We start from the raw sequence: 19,276 nt of genomic DNA on the forward strand, positions 1-19,276 counted from the left end.
CTTATCATTTTCCATTTGTAAGTCTTTGCTTCTTGCTTAGGTATGGTCAATCAGCAAGTACTTAGTAAGTATATAAGAAGTTTGAGGCATATTGTTCAATGCTAAAAAATACAAAAAAAAAAAAAAGCAATGATAGTTCCCAACCTCAAGGAACTCACATTTTAATGGCAGAGGCAACATGTGAGTGATTATCAACATATATTGGATCTTTAGGTAGATAGCTTAATGAAAAAGGGATGTCATTTAACAACCTATAAAAACAGGAATGGTTTCCAGAAAATGGTAAAATTTTAGATGAATCTTCAATGAAGTTAGGTATACTAAAAGGCCAAGATGAGAGGGCAGATCATTCCTGAGTTAGAAGATATGCAAGGCAAAGAAATCGAGATGAAATATGGGGGTATCCCAGAAACTTTAGAGGGGTACTGATGGGTCATTGAGTGTTTGACATAACAGAAGTAGAAGAAAACAACAAAGTTAGATAAGGGCTAACATATAAAAAGCTTAAGAACTTATCAGAAAACTTTTTATTTGATTCTGGCTATCAAGTGCTAGATCTGATGGCAAAGAGATATAAGTTCAAAAGTCACTTTTTTTTCATTTATTAGTTGTCACTCTTAACTGCTATAAAACTTCATTCAGAGATTCAATATCACCTTTGGTAAAATGGGAATATTATTTTTTTATTATTTATAGTACTTATCTCTTAGAGTTGTGCAACTGATAAGATACTCATGAAATAATGTATATAAAATGTTTTACAAACATAAAATGCTATATTAATATCAGCAATTATTATTTTCTAAATTCTACTTATCTTTCAATCCAGTTTGGTTGAAGGTCCATGTCTAATTCTAACATGATAAGAAAGCTTCCCCTGATCAATATAGATAGAATTAGTCTCCCTTGTCTTTTAAATTCAAAAGATATATCTCATAATTAATCTTCATTTATAGCTTATCTGCAGTTACCAATCCCTAACATGAAAAATGCAATGAAAAACTCTTTAAAAAAGAAACTATATCTTATATTTCTTCCATATTCCTCTTAGCCAAGTATGAGATAGATAGCCAATAGATATTTTTGATTAATATATTCATTTTTAAGCACAGAAACACACGCATGGGGCAGGGTTGCTAGGAAAGTAAGAAAACAGAGGGATAGTGAGGAATAGCTTAGCATTTCTATACATGCCATATCTTTTTCAGTGTATGCATATAAACATGTATATACACACAAATATATGTATATTGTATATTTGTATGTATACATTTATGTATATTCACAGCTATATATTTTAATATCACTTTCCTTGTTCTTTATCTGTACAGATGGAACAAAAGAATGTCCAGCCCAGTAGCCTAAACATTTCTCATACTCTTTTCCCCTTCAGTGACTTTTATAATCACTGGAATTAAGCAAGAACTTAAGTGACAAGTCATATCAACCTTATAAATTTATGGTTAAAATGATAAAAACAAAGGTGGAGAGTTATAAACAGAATTCAAATGATTCAGTTTCTACTTTTGGTTATTGTATATTCTTTTGTTCCATAAAATGTACAAAAGACACATTGTAGATTGCTTTCTTTTTCTTTCTAATAAAATAAGAGGATAGTCAAATAGGATTTTTATGTAGTTCAATTTTATTAAAAATTTGATTTTATGAAATGAAGATGTACAACTTGTTAAAAAAGGGTTGGAATAGTCCTCATAATAATGGGTGCCTTTTCAAATGAAATTTAGCATATTCATTAAGAAGTAAGGAATATGAGGAATGTCTGTTTTATCTTTCAAATATAATATAATTTTTTCCCTCAAAATCCATAGGTAAATTGACTATTTCAGCTTGTTCGGAAACTCAATTTTTGTGGTACAAGTTTAGTCTCAATTTATAGAAATGAGATTCTGCTGTATGGTAATGTAAAATGAATGCTATGATACCTTGGAGAATATAGAGATGTACATTAATTTACAAGAATTTATTTAGGAGCACATAAGAGACCAGGCATACATGAGTCTAAATTTATTCATCACTAGGCAAACTTGGACTGTTCCTGAGATGGAGACTGGTAAAAAGATTGACTTTCTGGAACCCAGTTAATCAAAAGACATTAGAACGCAAAGAGTTACAGGGGTCCCTTTGGTAGCTCTGGGTGCAAGACCGTTTTTGCAATGCCCATAAGCAGATCCAGAAAGCAGTCCTTGAATTCTCGGTCAGGGGGAGGAGGAGCACCAACACACACTAGCTCTTGTGGCCATGGGGGAAAGGGGAGGAAGGGGCATTAATCACAGTTCCATGGGGGAAAATAGTGCTCACAGACCCGATCACAAACCTGGAAAGTATTAAACACATCTCTCCTTGAATCCTACCACCATGGAAGAACTAAAAGAAGACAGAGCCAGCTCTGAAGGCAATTGGACAAAGAATCTGAAGCTTGGATAGTGCTTCCTTCACTTCAGTTCCCAAGCCCAACTTTCACAGTTTTTTTTTTAATTAAAAGAAAAGAAAAACTCTAGAAAACTAACAAACAACAAAAACAGGAGAACTCAACATAAAACTTTATTTTGGTGAGAGGGAAGACCAAAACCCAAACCCAGAAGAAAAGAACAAAGTCAATACTACTGCATCCATATTTTCCAAGAAATATATGAATTGCTCTCAAGCTCAAAAACAATTAATAGAGCTACTCAAAGATAATTTTAAAACAATCAAATAATAGAAGTAGAAGGAAAAATTAGGAAAATAAATTAAGATGATACAAGAACATCATGAAAAAAGAGTCAACAACTTGGTAAAAAAGGCACAAAAAACCCCTAAAGAAATTAGTATCTTAATTAACAGAATAGGTCAATTGTTAAAAGAGGCACAAAAATCCAATTAAAAGAATTTCTTAAAAAAGCAGAATTCCCTAAATGGAAAAAGATATACTAAAATGCAATTAAAAGAAGAACTTCTTAAAAGACAGAATTGGTTATATGGAAAATGAAGTACACATATTCAATGAAGAAAAGAACACTTTACAAAGAAGAATTGGCTAAATGGAAAAGGAAATACAAAAATTCACTCAAGAAAATCAAGCTTTAAAATTAGAATTGGAGAAGTGGAATCTAACAATTCTGTAAAACATCAAGAAATACACAGAGTCAAAAAAAAATAGAAAAAAATGTGAACTATCACATTGGAAAAATGACCTGGAAAAAAATCTAGGAGATATATCTAAGAATTATTGAACTATCTGAAAGCCCAGATTAAAAAAAACAAAAAACAAGAACAAGAGCTTAGACATCTTTCAAGAAATTATCAAGGAAAACTGTACTTATGTTCTAGAACCAGAAGAAAAATAGAAATTGAAAGAATCCACCAATCATCTCCTAAAAGAGATCCCAAAAGGATTACTTCCAAAAATATATTCAAATATCAAAGCTCCAAGGTGAAGAAGAAACTACTGTAAGTAGCCAAAGAGAAACGATTCAAATTTCAAGGAGCCAGAGTCAGGTTAACAGAAGAATTACCAACTACTATATTAAAGTACCAGAGGACCTAGAACAGTTATGGCAAACCTATGACATGCATGTCAGCACTGACATGCATAGCCATTTTTGAAGACATGAGAAGTATGGGGCCTCATGCCAAGGACGAAACATTTGCTGTAGTGTAGACACTCTGTGCACTATAGATGACAATTCTACCCATATTAATTTACCCATTTTGGTTTATTAAATATAGTTATATATTACAATTGTACATTTTTGTTATTTAAACTATAAATATTGTGAAATTATGGTTTTTTTCTTCAAGTGACACACCACCCGAGTTATGCTTGGATTTTTGGCGAATTTTGACACACCAGGCTCAAAAGGTTGCCCATCACTAACATAGAATATGATATTCCAAAGGCCAAAGGATCTAGGACTTCAACCAAAAATCACTTACCCATCAAAACTTAGCATAAACATTCAGGGAAAAAAAAAGTAGGTATTCAATGAAATAGAGGACTTTTAAATATTCCTAATGATAAGACTCAAACTGAATAGAAAATTTGACTTTAAAATTCAAGATTTAAGAGAATCATAAAAAGATACATAGGTAAGAGAAGTCAAAAGATATTCGAGAAGGTTAAACTGTGTATATCCCTTCATTGGAAGATGATTCTTTTATCTCTAAATAATTTTATCATTATCAGAGCAGTTAAAAGAAGTATACTGTTATAAAGAAAGAGAGTCCTAAGTCCTAAGGGTGTGAGTGGAATATAATAGTATGATATAAAAAAATAAAATTGCCTTTGGAAAAAGGACTGGTTTTGCATCCGGAGGAATAAAAAAATAAAATGATGTAAATTATCTCACATAAAAGATTTTCCAATGTAGGGGAAGATGGGGGAGGGGTTGAGTGGAGAATGTGAACCTTATTCTCATTGGAATTGGCTCAATGAGGGAAGAACATATGCAATCAATTGGATACAGAAATCTATTTTACCCCACAGGAAAACAAGAGGGGAAGTGTATAAGAAAATGGGGGATTGGGATGATATAAAGAGGACAAATTGGGAGAGGTGGTGGTCAGAAACTAAACATGGAGAACTAGTATGAAGAGTAATCATAATAGTGCAAAATTTTTCATAAGTCTTTACTAATGGCTTCATTTCCCAAATACATAAGGACATGCATTGAATATATTAGAATACAAGTCATTCACCAATTAATAAAAGGTCAAAGGATATGAACAGACAGTTCTCAAACAAAGTAATTAAAGTTTTCTATAGGTATGCAAAACAAGCTCTGAATCTCTATTAATTAGGGAAATGAAAAGTAAAGTAACTCTGAGGTACCACTATCTGAACAGCTATTAAGACAGAAAAGGAAAATATCAAAACTTGGAGGGGATGTGGGAAAATTGAGACATAAATGCAATGTTGGAGGAGCTGTGAACTGATTCAATCATTATGGAGAGCAATGTGGATCTATTCTCAGGGGGCTATCAAAAAGTACATACTTAGCTCAAATATTACTACTAATTTTGTATTTCAAAAAGATGAAAAATAAAAAGGAGAAGGACCTATATGTATAAAAATATTTTGAGTGACTCTTTTTGGTGAGGGCAAAAAGTCGGAAAATGAAGTGATGCTGATCATTTGGGGAATGATTGAATACATTGTAGTGTATGGCTGTGAGGGAATACTATTGTGCCATAAGCAATTGCAAGGAAGGAGGAGCTCAGAAAAACCTGGAAAGACTTGCATAAACTAAAGCAGTGTAAAATAACAGAACAAGGAGAACATTTTACAGTGACAAAAATACTACACAGTGAACAGCTCTGAATAATTTAGCTTTTATCAGTAATACAATGATCCAAAACAATCTAAAGGAACTCATAATAAAAAAATGCCATCTGCTTCCAGAGAGGGAGAAAAACTGATAGTCTGTATCCAAACCAAAGTAAACTTTTTTCACTTTATTAATTTTTTTTTAAATTCTAGTTACCTTCCTCAAAAAAAGGATTAACATGGAAAATTTATCCATGTGATTGTATATGTAAAAATATATGAAATTGCTTACCATCTCAGTAGGAGGAGGTGCAATGGAAAGAATTTGAGATTCAATATTCTTTGAAAAATGTTAGAAACTGTCTACTTATAATTGGGGGAAAAGAAAAGAAAAAGGTGGCAATAGGCCACAGTCTTTCATTTAAAAAATTAATGAGGAGATATCCTTGCTATTGCTTCAGGCTCTGTCCCCAGTATGAAATTCTGCCTCATTTGATCTATCCTTTGCTCACTGACAAAGCCCTACACTATCTTTCCTATTAGCCATTACTCTACTTCTCAACTCTAAGTCATGAAACAAATCAAGGCTATAGGTTTAAAAATCTAGCTTATGATCTCTCAGATAATTCAATTCAATTAGATATTTATTAAGACCTTACTATAATGAAGCACTGAAGATCCCAAAATAATGAAATAGTCCCTATATTCAAGCACTGCATTTTTATTCCTGCCACTGTCATAAGCTAGGATAAATTTCTAACATTCCTTCTGATGAAGTCCTTCACATAAACTTATTATATCTGCTTTACCACTTACTACTATGGATCCTGGACAAATCTTTTCACCTCTTTAGGCCCCAGTTTTCTCATTAGTAATTTTAGTAATTTTCACTGGATGACTTCAGAGGTCCCATCTAGACAAAGATCTGGCAATATTATGTATTAGATAGAGGGATATCATTAGAATACAAAAGATTTGTTCTATGTCAATTGTCTGATGGAAAACAACTCAATGGAGATGCCAAAAACCTTCCGTAAGATCAGGAATGAAACAAAGATGCCAGTTACCAACAATATTATTTATTATAGTATAAGAAATAGAAATAGCAAGATGAGAAGAAAAAAGAAATCAAAGGAATCAGAATGATCAAAGGGATAATAAAACTGTTTACTTATGACATAATGAAAATTTCAGAAAATCAATTAAAAAGTTACTCAAAATAACAGATAGTTTTAGCAGAGTAGTAGGATATAAAATAAATCCACATAAATCATTAACATTTTTATATATTACTGACACTGTACTGCAAGAAGAGCTAGAAAGAGATGCTCTGTATAAAATAACCACAGATCAAATAAAATGCCTGTAGTATACCTGCCTTAACAAACCCAGAAAATACATGAATATAATTATAGCATTTTTTACACAAATAAACTCAGATCTACATAAATGGAGAAATTTTAATTATTCATGGATAGGCAGAGCCAATATAATTAAAATGACAATCCTATCTAAACTAATCTACTTATTCAATGCCTTCCCAAATAAATTATCCCAAAAATTATTTTATTGTGTGAGGAAAAATAATTACAAAATTAATTTGTAAAAGATCAAGAATATCAAATGAATTAATCAAAAATGCAAATAAAGAAGATTTAGAAATGCCAGCTTTTAAATTGTATTATAAAGTAGTAATTATCAAAACTATGTGGTACTGGTTAAGAAATAGGTAGACCACGTGTAAAATAGAATATATATACCACAAACAGCAGTAAAAGATTATAATATGTTATTTGATAAAAGCATATATACAAGATTTTAGGATAGCAAATCACCATTTGGAAAAAAATAATGTTAGATTTACTGGAGACTAGTTTGGCAGGAATTAAGTATCAACCAATATCTTATACTATTCATTAAGATCAAAATAGATACATGGTCTAGACATAAAAGGAGATACCCTAAGTAAATTAGAAGAACAGGGAACATCCCACCTATCAGATTTATTAATAGGAGAAGAATTTAGAAGTCAACAAGAGATGGAGAGGACTGTGAAATGTAAAATGAGTGTATTTGAATACATTACATCAAAAAGTTTTTGTACAAATAAAATAAACACTTCCAAGATTAGACGGAAAGCAGAAAATTGTGGGAATTTTTTTTCTCATAGAAAGTTCCTCAAAAAAAGTTATCATATCAAGATATATAGTGAAATCTTTCAAATGTATAAGAATGGAGGCCATCTCTCAACTGATAAATGGGCAAAATATATGAACAGAAAATTTTCAGATGAAGAAATCAAAGCCACATATAGGTACATGAAAAAATACTTCAAATCACTACTGATCAGAGAAATGCAAACCAAAACAACTATGAGATATTACCTCATACCCACCTAATAGGTTAAAATTACAAAATGGGAAAAGTGAAAAATATTGGGAAGGATGTGGGAAAATGGGGACACTAACACACTGTTGATGGAGCTGTGAACTGATCCAACCATTCTGGAGAGAAATTTGGAATTGCACTTTTATAGAAGAGAACTAGGAAAGATTTATGTTTTTGATAATCAAATGTTTGTTGGATTTTTAGATTTGGTGATATTCTGCTCATTAATGTCACAGCCATGCCCTTGCAATCTTAGTGTAAAAGTGAGGCTCTCTCCTGGGGAAAGACTTAGGAGACAGTTTTATGTGCTTAAGGCCTTGTAAAACCTCTTCTTCACATATTCTATTTGTTCTACCTAGGTCACTTGATATATTAATAATGTATTAAAGACATTTTCTCACTTGACTGCTATTGCTTTAACACATTAGCCAGCCTTCATAATTGTGTATTTCAGAAGACAATGCACCTGTTCATCATCAATTAAGAATTGGTTTTCCTCAAGCAAAAGATCAAAAAGTGAAATCCTTTATGTTAACAATATGTACATAGCATAATGTAGCAGCCGGACTTGACTTCTTTTAGAGCATCCACCTGTTCTACAGATGGCTGTGAAGATGATAATGTGTTTAGCTGTAGTTTCTCCATATAACAACATGTGCAATATTTTAATCTAGAGATGTGTCAGGGACAACTAGTATTCAAAATTAAAGAAGCTATAAACCAAGGTGACTTTCATAGCATCCTGGGCTATGCTGTTTTAGTAGGAATTAAGTTGTCTCAAATTACAAAATAAGACTGACAGATTTAACATTCTTATGACAAAGTTAAAATAACAATAATTGCGGTATTTTGGGATCATGGAAAGTCAACCTTGGATCAAGAAGATCTGAGGTCAAATGCTATTTATGACATATGCTAGCTATATGATCAATCTAAAAAAATTAATTTTTCATTGACCCAAGCAAATCTTTAAGCTTATAAATTAAGGGGCAACCTGTTTGAATGGAAGAAGTCGTGCGTTTGGATTGAGAGGTTGTGGTTTCAAAATATGGTTTTGCCACCAACTATCTATGGGACCTGAGAAAGTCATTTCACTGCTCTGGACCTCAGTTTCTTCATCACTAAAATGAACAGTTTGGACTTGATGACTTCATTGGTTGCCTACAGGTGCAAATCCATGATTATGATTTGTGACAGAGTTGCTGACCTACTTCAACAGAGTGAATATTGTAGTATACAGAATTGGGGAGATATAGTTTTTCTAGCTTTGGCTGAGTTCCAAAAGCAGTTGGGCTTTTAGAATCTTGAGGAGAGAGGCAGTTGACTGGATCTTCCGTGGAGGGAGAAAGTCAATGAGCTAGCTCTTAGATTATCTAGCTTCAATATTGAAATTTAGCCTAGCATTGATATATTTACTTAAGAAATTATTATTTTAGATAGACCCTTTATATCTTCCTTTCCTAATACCACCCTGCTTTCCCTCCCTTACCTTAGTGGTTGTGGAGTTTATAAGGAGAGAAATTAGAGAGGAGTTAAATCTGTGAAAAGTTATCTAATTGACAGCATTATTTATAATTTAATCAAATCACCTTTATTCCCTTTAGATAGATTTTGTAAAACTGAGCAAGGCAGGTCCTTATTCAGATTCCATCTTCACTTCCCTTCCCCCACCTGAGGTTCCTGAGATAACTGATAGGGCTTTCCTTTGGTCCACCTTCCTAACAAACATTCTTCAAACAAATAAACCCTTTGTGTTTCAATAGTCCTATTTAGTGTAATTTGTCTGTTAGTTATCAAGAGGGAAGAAGAAGGAAAGAGACAACATACTCTGGGCTTAGAGGGTAGCTGGGGCATCCATCTTGAAGGAAGGTGTTACTTCAAAATAGGTCCCTTCCTGTGAAATTAACTAAAGCCTGTTTGTTAATTTCAGTCTAGTCTATTTCCCTCAGCTTGTGTTTGAGTCTAAGTCCCAGTCTGTAAGCCTTACAGTGTTATTCAGTTTAGTTTAACTTCTCTTCTCCCAAAAGATCTCTGTTCCTTTCTGTGTTATACTCCTGACTTCAGTCCTATTATTATACCCTGAATCTCCTTTAATCCCAGCCTACCTGTAGCCTAGTTTACCCACCTAACAAGTCTCCAACATCCTCCTTTCAATTCCCTTATCCCAAACACCTTTCCTCAAATTACCCTTATAACATTCTGCATATCAGTAGTTATCTACATCAATGAAATCATCAGTCCAGCCTGAATCCCCAAACTCAAATTTAACTAATAACAATAATGTGACATTAATACATTATGTTAAGAATTTGAAAGTATTTCATATATGTATGTTATCTCACACTACCCTGTGAGGTAGATGCTATAATTAACCTTATTTTACATATAACCAAAAATGAAGTGGAAGATGAGGGAGACATTGTGATAATGCTTAGGATCGCATAGTTAGTAGATATATTAAAGAGGACTTGAGCTCTAATTTTTTTTACTTAAAGCACAGTATTTCATCCTTTGTGACACCTAATTGTCAAATATATCACTTTTAACCTTTGCAAAATTCTTTCTTTAGAAAAATTCTAGGATCCAGGCAGTACAAGCAGTACTCAACCAAGCAGCACATTTAATTGCAGCATTAGTGATTTGTGGGTGTAAGAAAGGAAAATAGTCATTAGGATTCCAGGGAGATTTATTATAATTTCACATATGGAAAGACTGGTAATATTATGAATCTTTAACTGCCTTTGGATAAAGGGGATTTATTCATTGGATGAGACAACAACAGCAGCAAAATATGACATTCTAGGGTATTTGGGTTGTAATGACATCCCAATCTCTGGTGTAATGGTGACTTTGATATCCTCTTTATTATCTACTATAATCTAACTGTAAAAATTAACATGACAAAAATTTTCCTATTCTGTCCCATTAATTTCTATTCTTTATACTATTTTTTCTAATTTGATGTTTATTTTTACCATTTATGTAATTGAAATATTTATTTTTTAAAATTCCAAATTCTCTCTCTTTCCCCATCCACTGAAACAATTGGCAATATGAAAGCAATTATACATGTGAAGTCATGCAAAATATATTTCCATATTACACATGTTGTAAAAAATGAAGTATATAGGAAATTGAAAGAAATCATCCTTCATTTTGCACTGAATTAATTGGTTCTTTATCTGGATATGGATAACATTCTTCATCAGGAATTAAAATCTTGGATATTAATTATTACTATTATTATTATTATTATTATTATTATTATTCCTATTGACTCCCAGAGGAGCATAGGGCCACCACCATCTCACGCCAACGGACTCTGTTCTGGGCAACTTCCCCCAACTGGGCATCTCAGACAAGGACGGTCCCAAGCCCGGCTGAAAAAGGAGGAGGGTTGGGCGCGAGGCTAGCAACCTCACCCCATAAAAATCTCATTTGCTATTGAAACTGCAACCTCATTAAACCAACAAAACCAACGATCGCCTAGTCTGGAAGATTGCTCTCCAACAGAGTCCATGACACGTGCTGGCAAAAGCCAACAAACTCCAGGCCTACGTCAAATCTTGAACATCAGATAGCCTGAAAAGATCTCCAATACCAGCCTCTGGGAAAGTCAGGACGCTATGAAAAAAAAAATATGGAACCCACCAGGGAGGAGAAAAGTCAGAAGGCCAAAGCAGACCTGGCAAAGATATGCCCAGTTAGTGGAAGTTGCCCAGAACAGAGTCTGTTGGCGTGAGATGCCCAGTTGGATATTAATAGTGTAGCTAAATTTTTCACAGCTGATAATTGTTAAAATATTGCTATTAGAAATTTCCCAAGAAATTCACGAGGGACCCATGATGAAAAATGATATTCACAGCCAAAGAAGGAATGCTTAGAGTGTGATTGCAGATTAGAGCAAGTTATCTTCCACTTTATTCCCTTCATGAGTTCTTTATTACATGTGTGATATGTTCCTTCTGTCATAGCATGAGCAAATGAAAATATGAACTGAATGAAATCCCTGAATGAAAAATCTGTATCATACTATTTACTGGTTTGGGAAGATGGAAGAAGAGAAGAAGAAGAGAATAATCTGAATCCTAAAATTTCAGAAAATAGTCAAAAATTATTTCTACATATAACTAAAAAAATTAATAAATAAGTAGCTGAAATGAATCACACAAAAAATGCTACTACAGCATACAATGATCTGACTGGTCATTTTACTTTGTATCACTTCTTGTGGGCATTGCCAGTTTTTTTGAAACCATTCCCTCTAATCATTTTTATAGCATATTAGTATTCAGTCATGATTATCTAGCACAATGTGTTCAATCATTCCCCATTTGATGGGCATATTATCAATTTCCAAATCTTTGCCAAGACAAAAATAGTTGCTATAAATATTTTAGTGCATATAGGTCCCTTTTCCTTTTTCTTCTATCTCTTTGGCATATAGAAATAATAGTTGTATTACTGGGTCAAAGAATATACATAGTTTTGTAGTGCACTGGGCATTGTTCTAAGTTATTTTACAAAATGATTGGACCAGTTTATACTGGTCCATCATTATTCCATATTATTGGTCCATATACTGGTTCATATTATTCCAATTTTTCAACAACATCTCCAATATTTGTCATTTTTTCCCTGTCATATCAATCTGATAGGGGTGAGCTTCTATCTCAGATTTGTTTTAATTTGCATTTCTCTAATCAAAAGTGATTAAGAGCATTTTTATGTGACTATTGATAGCTTTAATTTCTTCTTAAAACTGCCTGTTCATATGTTTTGACCACTTATCAATTGAAGAATGGCAATTATTTTTAAAAATTAGAACCCATTCCCTACTTACTTCAGAAATGAGGCCTTTATCAGATAAACTTGCTACAAAATTCCCCCCTCCCCCATTTCCTGCCTTCCTTCTCACCTTGCCTTTTAATTTCATTTAATCGAAATTATCTGTTTTGTAAGGATGGAGGGTAAAGGAAAGAATTTTGAGGGGACAGAATGTTGTGGGACAGAATGTTGCACGACAGGAGCATGAGATAAGAACTGCAGTTGAGGACAGCAGAGGATTCTGGGAAGGAATCCAGAAGGACCAGGTCTTCAGTTTGGGGAGCTCAAGGAGGGTGGAAACAGTGGAGTGAGTGAGCTCTTAAAGAACCGAAGGCAAACCTGTGAATTTCTCCAACCGGAACTGAAGTCCTGATACCCTGTACTTTGTCAGCGGACATATTCTCATGTCCAAGACTACATCATCCTGTCCTTTGGGGATTTCTGGGATCCATCTGGGAGCAGATCTCCCAAACCCCCTCCTCCTGTCCTGGCCTTGCAGAGAGACCCTATACAACTGAATTATAGTTATAGTTTGTAGACTAGTCAGAGACATAGAGAGAAGGGCAGGAGAAGCTTTGGGTTTGGGGTCTGAATTGGCTCCCCAAAGTGACAGACTTGGGGTTAGACATCAGGGCAAAAGATTTCTTCTGACCACCAACCTCATCAATCACCCTCACACTCGTAATAAATAATTTTGATAGACAGCGTTCAAGGATTATTGAAAGACAAGAGGGGAAGGAGGTACCACAGCTTTGCCTGGCTGAATCCATCTTTGAACCAGACCCCACACGGTGGTGTTGACTACCGGGCTAAGGGGAGGCTTATGTGATCTCTGATCCTGGGCAAGATCGAACTAGTTCACCACATGCCTCGTCTTGTGTGGAAGCTTTCCCTTTAACCTTTGAGGGCTGGCACACCTTCCCATGGTCACCCACCCCTTCAAGTCACCCTAGTATTAGTGGCTCTATAAGAGTGGGAAGAGAGAATTACCACACTGACCCCATCTCTCTCTCACCTAATCCCTCTCCATCTGGGCCACTAATACAGTTTTAACCCTATATATGATTTTTTTTTCTAAACTGCTTTCTAGTTTTTCATCAATTTTTGAAAAATGGTGAATTCTTGTTCCAAAAGTTTGGATCTTTCAGTTTGTCAAACACTAGATTACTATGGCAAATTTACTAATACATATTGTGTATCTAATCTATTCTACTTTTACATCACTCTGTTCCTTGGTCAGTACCATATTTATTTATTTTTAATTTAGAATATATTTCAATGGCTACATGATTCATGATTTCCCTCCCTCTTCCCTCCGCCCTTATAGAAGGCCTATTGGAGAAATAAGATCTGGATAGGGCCTGTTATCTGGATTCTCTATGTGACCAATCTAGGCTGAGGCAGTCTTTGTGTTTGGTCCTGGTCACCTGAGCCCTGAAAAGCTCTGGTACCAGCAGGTTGGTTAATCCAAAAACAATTTGACCCCTCCAGGAGGCTATTGGAAGTCATTTAGAGAAATAGAGTCTGTAATAGATATTTTATCTGGATCCTATTACAAAAATCATTGGCAAGTAAAACTGTGTGTATGGTTTTTTCTGCATTGAAAGACTCTGGCTCAGAAAAAAACAAATGAAGACGTTCTCATTAAGGTCTTTGAGACATTTGGAGAAATACAGAATGTGGACATTGCAGTGTTGGACCTTTACAGAGAAGAAATGACTGGCAAAATTTTTCATACTTTTAGTTTTGGTGGACATTTGAACTTTGAGAATATGTTGGCTTCATCAAAGCTATGAATGCCTTGCATGGCATGAAACTAATGTATAAAGGTGAAGATGGCAAAGCAATAGCCTGCAATATAAAGGTTTCTTTTGATTCAACTAAACACCTTAGTGATGCCCCTATTAAAAAAATTCTTTAGTACAGATTTATATGGCACTGAACAAGTAAATTAATATAGATTAAATTGTAATGTTGACTATATTGGATATAGTCCCATTTAGCAAAATATAGTTCCCCTCATTGTCTCTTTTAATTAGGTCTATTTTGCATTTGCTCTGATTGAGATCATGATTGCTGCTCCTGACATATTTTTCAAATTCAGCTAAAGCATAAAAGATTCTTCTCCAGCCCCTTATTTTTACTGTGTGTATTTTTCTGTTTCAAGTATGTTTCTTATAAACAACATATTGCTGAATTTAGGTTTTATAATCCATTCTGCTTTCCATTTCAATTGTGATTTCATCCTATTCACATTAACAGTTGGGGTTATTAACTATGTGTTTCCTTAGAACCAATTTTTTTCTGTTTATTTATTTATTTTTTTTTATGATTCAAGTTCTAAAAAGTCTATTTTCCTTCTGATTACTGCCTCTTTTAATTTGTCCTCTTTTTATCATCTCCCTTTTTCTTTTCCTTTTTAGTATCCTGCATTCTTCCTTTCCTTTCCTTCTTCTTCTAATGCATCCTTCTTAGTCAGACCATTGTTTTTGAGATTTTACAAATATAATTAACTAATACACCTTCCCTCTATCTATGTAGACTCCTTCTAACTAAACTTATAATTATAATATCCTAAGCAGTTAAATGCTGCATTTTTCTATATAGGAATAAAGATATATTAACCTTATCAAGCCCCTTATAATTTCTCTTTCATGTTTATCTTTTTATTTTTTCTTGAATGTTGTGTTTGAATGTCAGTTTTTCTAGTCAACTCCTGACTTTTCATCAGGAATCCTTGAAAGTCCTCTATTTTGATTAAATATCCATTGTCCCCCTCAATGATATACTGAGTTTTTATTCACAGGTTATTCTTGTTTGTAATAACTCTTTTGTCTTCAAGAATATTATATTCTGTCCTCATCACTTTTCAAATAGAAAGTGATAAGCCTTGTGTGAATCTGATTGTGACTATTATATTTGAGTATTTTTTTCTGGCTGGTTGTGACACTTTCTTCTTCACCTGGGAGCTCTGGAATTTGACTATAATATTATTGAGTGTTTTCATTTGGGCATCTCTGTCAGGAGTTGATTGGTGAACTTTTCATTTCTAATTTACACTGTGGTTGTAAGATCTTGAAATATGATGTGTAGACACTTTTTTAAATCATTGCTTTCAGATTGTCATAATATTTAAATTATAACACCTCAAACTATTTTCTAGGTCAATTATTTTCTCAATTGGATATTTCATATTTTCTTTTACTTTTTCATACTTTTGAATTTTTGTTGTTTCTTGATTACTTATGGAGTCATTAGCTCCTAATTTCCTAATTCTAAATTTTAAGTAATTATTTAATTCATTGAGCTTTTTACCTCCTTTTCACTTTGGTTCATTCTATTTTTTAAGATGTTGTTTTCTTCACTGTTTTGTCCCTCTTTTTCCAAAGTGCTAATTTTTAAAAATAAATTTCTTAAATTATTTTCATTTCTTTTCTCAATTTCCCTCTACCACTCTTATCTCTTTCTTTAGCTCTTTCAGGAATTCTTGTTCAGCTTATTTCCAATTTGCATTTTCCCCATTGATGGTGTGCTTGTAATTTTTTCTCACATTTTTGTCTTCTTCTGAGTTTGCATTTTTATCTTCCCTATCACCATGGCAGATTTGTATAATCAAGATGTGTTTTTTTTTGCTTGTTTCTTTTTGTTTGCTCATTTTCCCAGCTTATTTCTTGACCTTTAACTCAAATGAAAAGTTGGACTCCACTCATCTGGGTTTGGGGAAGGACTATTCCAAGCTCCAGGCTTTCTGGGCTTTTTATAAATGAAGGGCCTCTCTGTCCTGTAGCCAGAATAAGTGACACTCCTCTCTTTCCTTTAACTTTGACCAAATACCCTAGTTCCTTGTAACAACAAACTATAAAAATTTCTTCATGAAACTGTGACTGTGACCTGCATATAGGCAATGGAGATTCCAAACAATGCCTTCTCCTACATCCAGAGAGCCCTGTAATATTTTTTTTTGACCAGTGATAAAAATCCTTTTACTGTCTACTGGCTGAGAAATTTTGATTTTGCTGTTATGGTGCTGCCACAGCTTCCCCAAGGTTCAATGATTTTGTTACTGCCTCACGTCCTCTGGGATGGACACCATCCCAATGTCATAGACATGCCCTTCAAAGCTCAAAAGTTGTCTTTGACTGTTAAAATGCCTTACTCCAGCTTTTATTGTTCATTCCATTGAAAATTTTATTAGATGCATCATTTAAAATTGTACAAAGGGGAAGGCTGGGAGATATTAACTGTATTCTTGTCTCTATTTTGCCATTATACCTCTGCCTTCCTTTCCAAAATCCTGAAGGTGCCTGAAGCAGGCTTAGCATTTGGTTGGCCATCAAAGATGTCAAGGTTATTCACAACGTCCTGGGCCATCTCTACTCATTCCAACTTTTGTCTTGCCACTGGACTTCAAGGATTAGAAGATAGAACAAAGCTGATGACTGTGCATCTCTGCCTCATTTAAATCTAATTCACACAAAAGTCAAGACATCACTCTGGTGATATCATTGGTTGTTTTTAAAAACAAATGATGATCAACGATAGCCACTTCCCTATATACTTCTTAAATAGAAGCAGTTGTTATATATGGAGATTAATTTACCTTTTTCAATGAATCTAATCACTTTTGGGAGATTTATGCTCTAATTGCACAAATGGAGAATGGATAAGACTTTGTAAAAGTTTAACTTTAAATAAAACCCCTCAAAATAAATCTAGAATATTTTCTCCTCTACTACCCACAGAAATATTTTAAATGTTCTACTATAGTCTTTTTATATCATCTACTTTCCATTAGAAGTACCTTCAGTATGGGTGTTTTAGTGAAATAGAATTAAAAGATAGGAATTGTTCATTTATTTTTTTCTGTATCACTATAATAAAAACGAATGTCTTGCAAACCTAAATGAATATGAGCCAAATTGAATTCCTAAGACCTACAGCACATTACTTTTTTTTCTTTACATTTATTAATATTCATTTTTAACATGGTTACATGATTCATGCTCCTCCTTTCCCCTTCAACCCCCCCCCCACCCATGCGCATTTCCACTAGTTTTGTCATGTGTCCTTGATCAAGACCAATTTCCAAATTGTTGGTAGTTGCATTGGTGTGGTAGTTTCGAGTCCACATCCCCAATCATGTCCACCCCAACCCATGCGTTCAAGCAGTTGTTTTTCCTATATGTTTCCTCTCCTGCAGTCCCTCCTCTGAATGTGGGCAGCATCTTTACCATAAATCCCTCAGAATTGTCCTGGGTCATTGCATTGCTGCTGGTTCAGAGGTCCATTACATTCGATTTTACCACAGAATGTCAGTCTCTGTGTATAGAGTTCTTCTGGCTCTGCTCCTTTCGCTCTGCATCAGTTCCCGGAGGTCTCTCCAGTTCGCCTGGAACTTCTCCAGTTTATTATTCCTTTTAGCACAATAGTATTCCATCACCCGCATATATCACAGTTTGTTCAGCCATTCCCCAATTGAAGGACATACCCTCCTTTTCCAATTTGTTGCCACCACAAAAAGCACAGCTATGAATATTTTCGTACAAGTCTGTTTATCTATGATCTCTTTGGGGTACAAACCCAGCAATGGTATGGCTGGGTCAAAGGGCAGGCATTCTTTTATAGCCCTTTGAGCATGATTCCAAATTGACAGCCAGAATGGCTGGATCAGTTCACAGCTCCACCAGCAATGCATTAATGTCCCAATTTTGCCACATCCCCTCCAGCATTCATTACTCTCCCCTTCTTTCATTTTAGCCAATCTGCTAGGTCTGAGGTGATACCTCAGAGTTGTTTTGACTTGCATTTCTCTGATTATTAGAGATTTGGAACACTTTCTCATGTGCTTATTGATACTTTTGATTTCTTTACCTGAAAATTGCCTATTCATGTCTCTTGCCCATTTATCAATTGGGGAATGGCTTGATTTTTTTATACAATTGCTTTAACTCCTTGTATATTTGAGTGATTAGACCCCTGTCAGAGTTTTTCATTATAAAGATTTTTTCCCAATTTGTTGTTTCCCTTTTGATTTTGACTACATTGTTTTTGTTTGTACAGAAACTTTTTAGTTTAATATAATCAAAACCATTTAATTTACATTTTGTAATTTTCTCTAACTCTAGCTTGGTTTTAAAGTCTTTCCTTTCCCAGAGATCTGACAAGTAAACTATTCTGTGTTCACTTAACATGTTTATAGTTTCCCTCTTTATATTCAAGTCGTTCACCCATTCTGAACTTATCTTGGTGTAAGGTGTGAGATGTTGATCTAGACCTAATCTCTCCCATATTGTTTTCCAAATTTCCCAGCATTTTTTGTCAAATAGTGAATTCATGTCCCAAAAGTTGGGCTCTTTGGGTTTATCATACACTGTCTTGCTGATGTCATTTATCCCCAGTCTATTCCATTGATCCTCCTCTCTATCTCTTAGCCAGTACCATATTGTTTTGATGACTGCTGCTTTATAGTATAGTGTAATATCTGGTACTGCTAGGCCCCCTTCCTTCACATTTTTTTTTCATTATTTCCCTTGATATTCTTGATCTTTTGTTCTTCCAGATGAAATTTGTTATAGTTTTTTTCTAATTCAGTAAAGAAGTTTTTTGGTAGATTGATAGGTATGGCACTAAATAGGTAAATTAATTTGGGTAGAATTGTCTTTTTTATTATGTTAGCTCGTCCTACCCATGAGCAATCAAAGGCTTTCCAATTGTTTAGATCCAGTTTTATTTGTTTGGAAAGTGTTTTGTAGTTGTTTTCATATAATTGCTGTGTTTGTTTTGGTAGGTAGATTC

General features: G+C 34.1%; 1 pseudogene; it reads left to right on the forward strand.

Annotated features, from left to right (window-relative positions):
- The first annotated feature begins 333 nt into the window (after positions 1–333).
- LOC123233798 overlaps positions 334–19,276 on the forward strand; it is a 29,560-nt pseudogene continuing 10,617 nt past the window's right edge.

This window comes from Gracilinanus agilis, chromosome 2, assembly GCF_016433145.1.
Source record: "Gracilinanus agilis isolate LMUSP501 chromosome 2, AgileGrace, whole genome shotgun sequence".
Lineage (NCBI taxonomy): Eukaryota > Metazoa > Chordata > Mammalia > Didelphimorphia > Didelphidae > Gracilinanus > Gracilinanus agilis.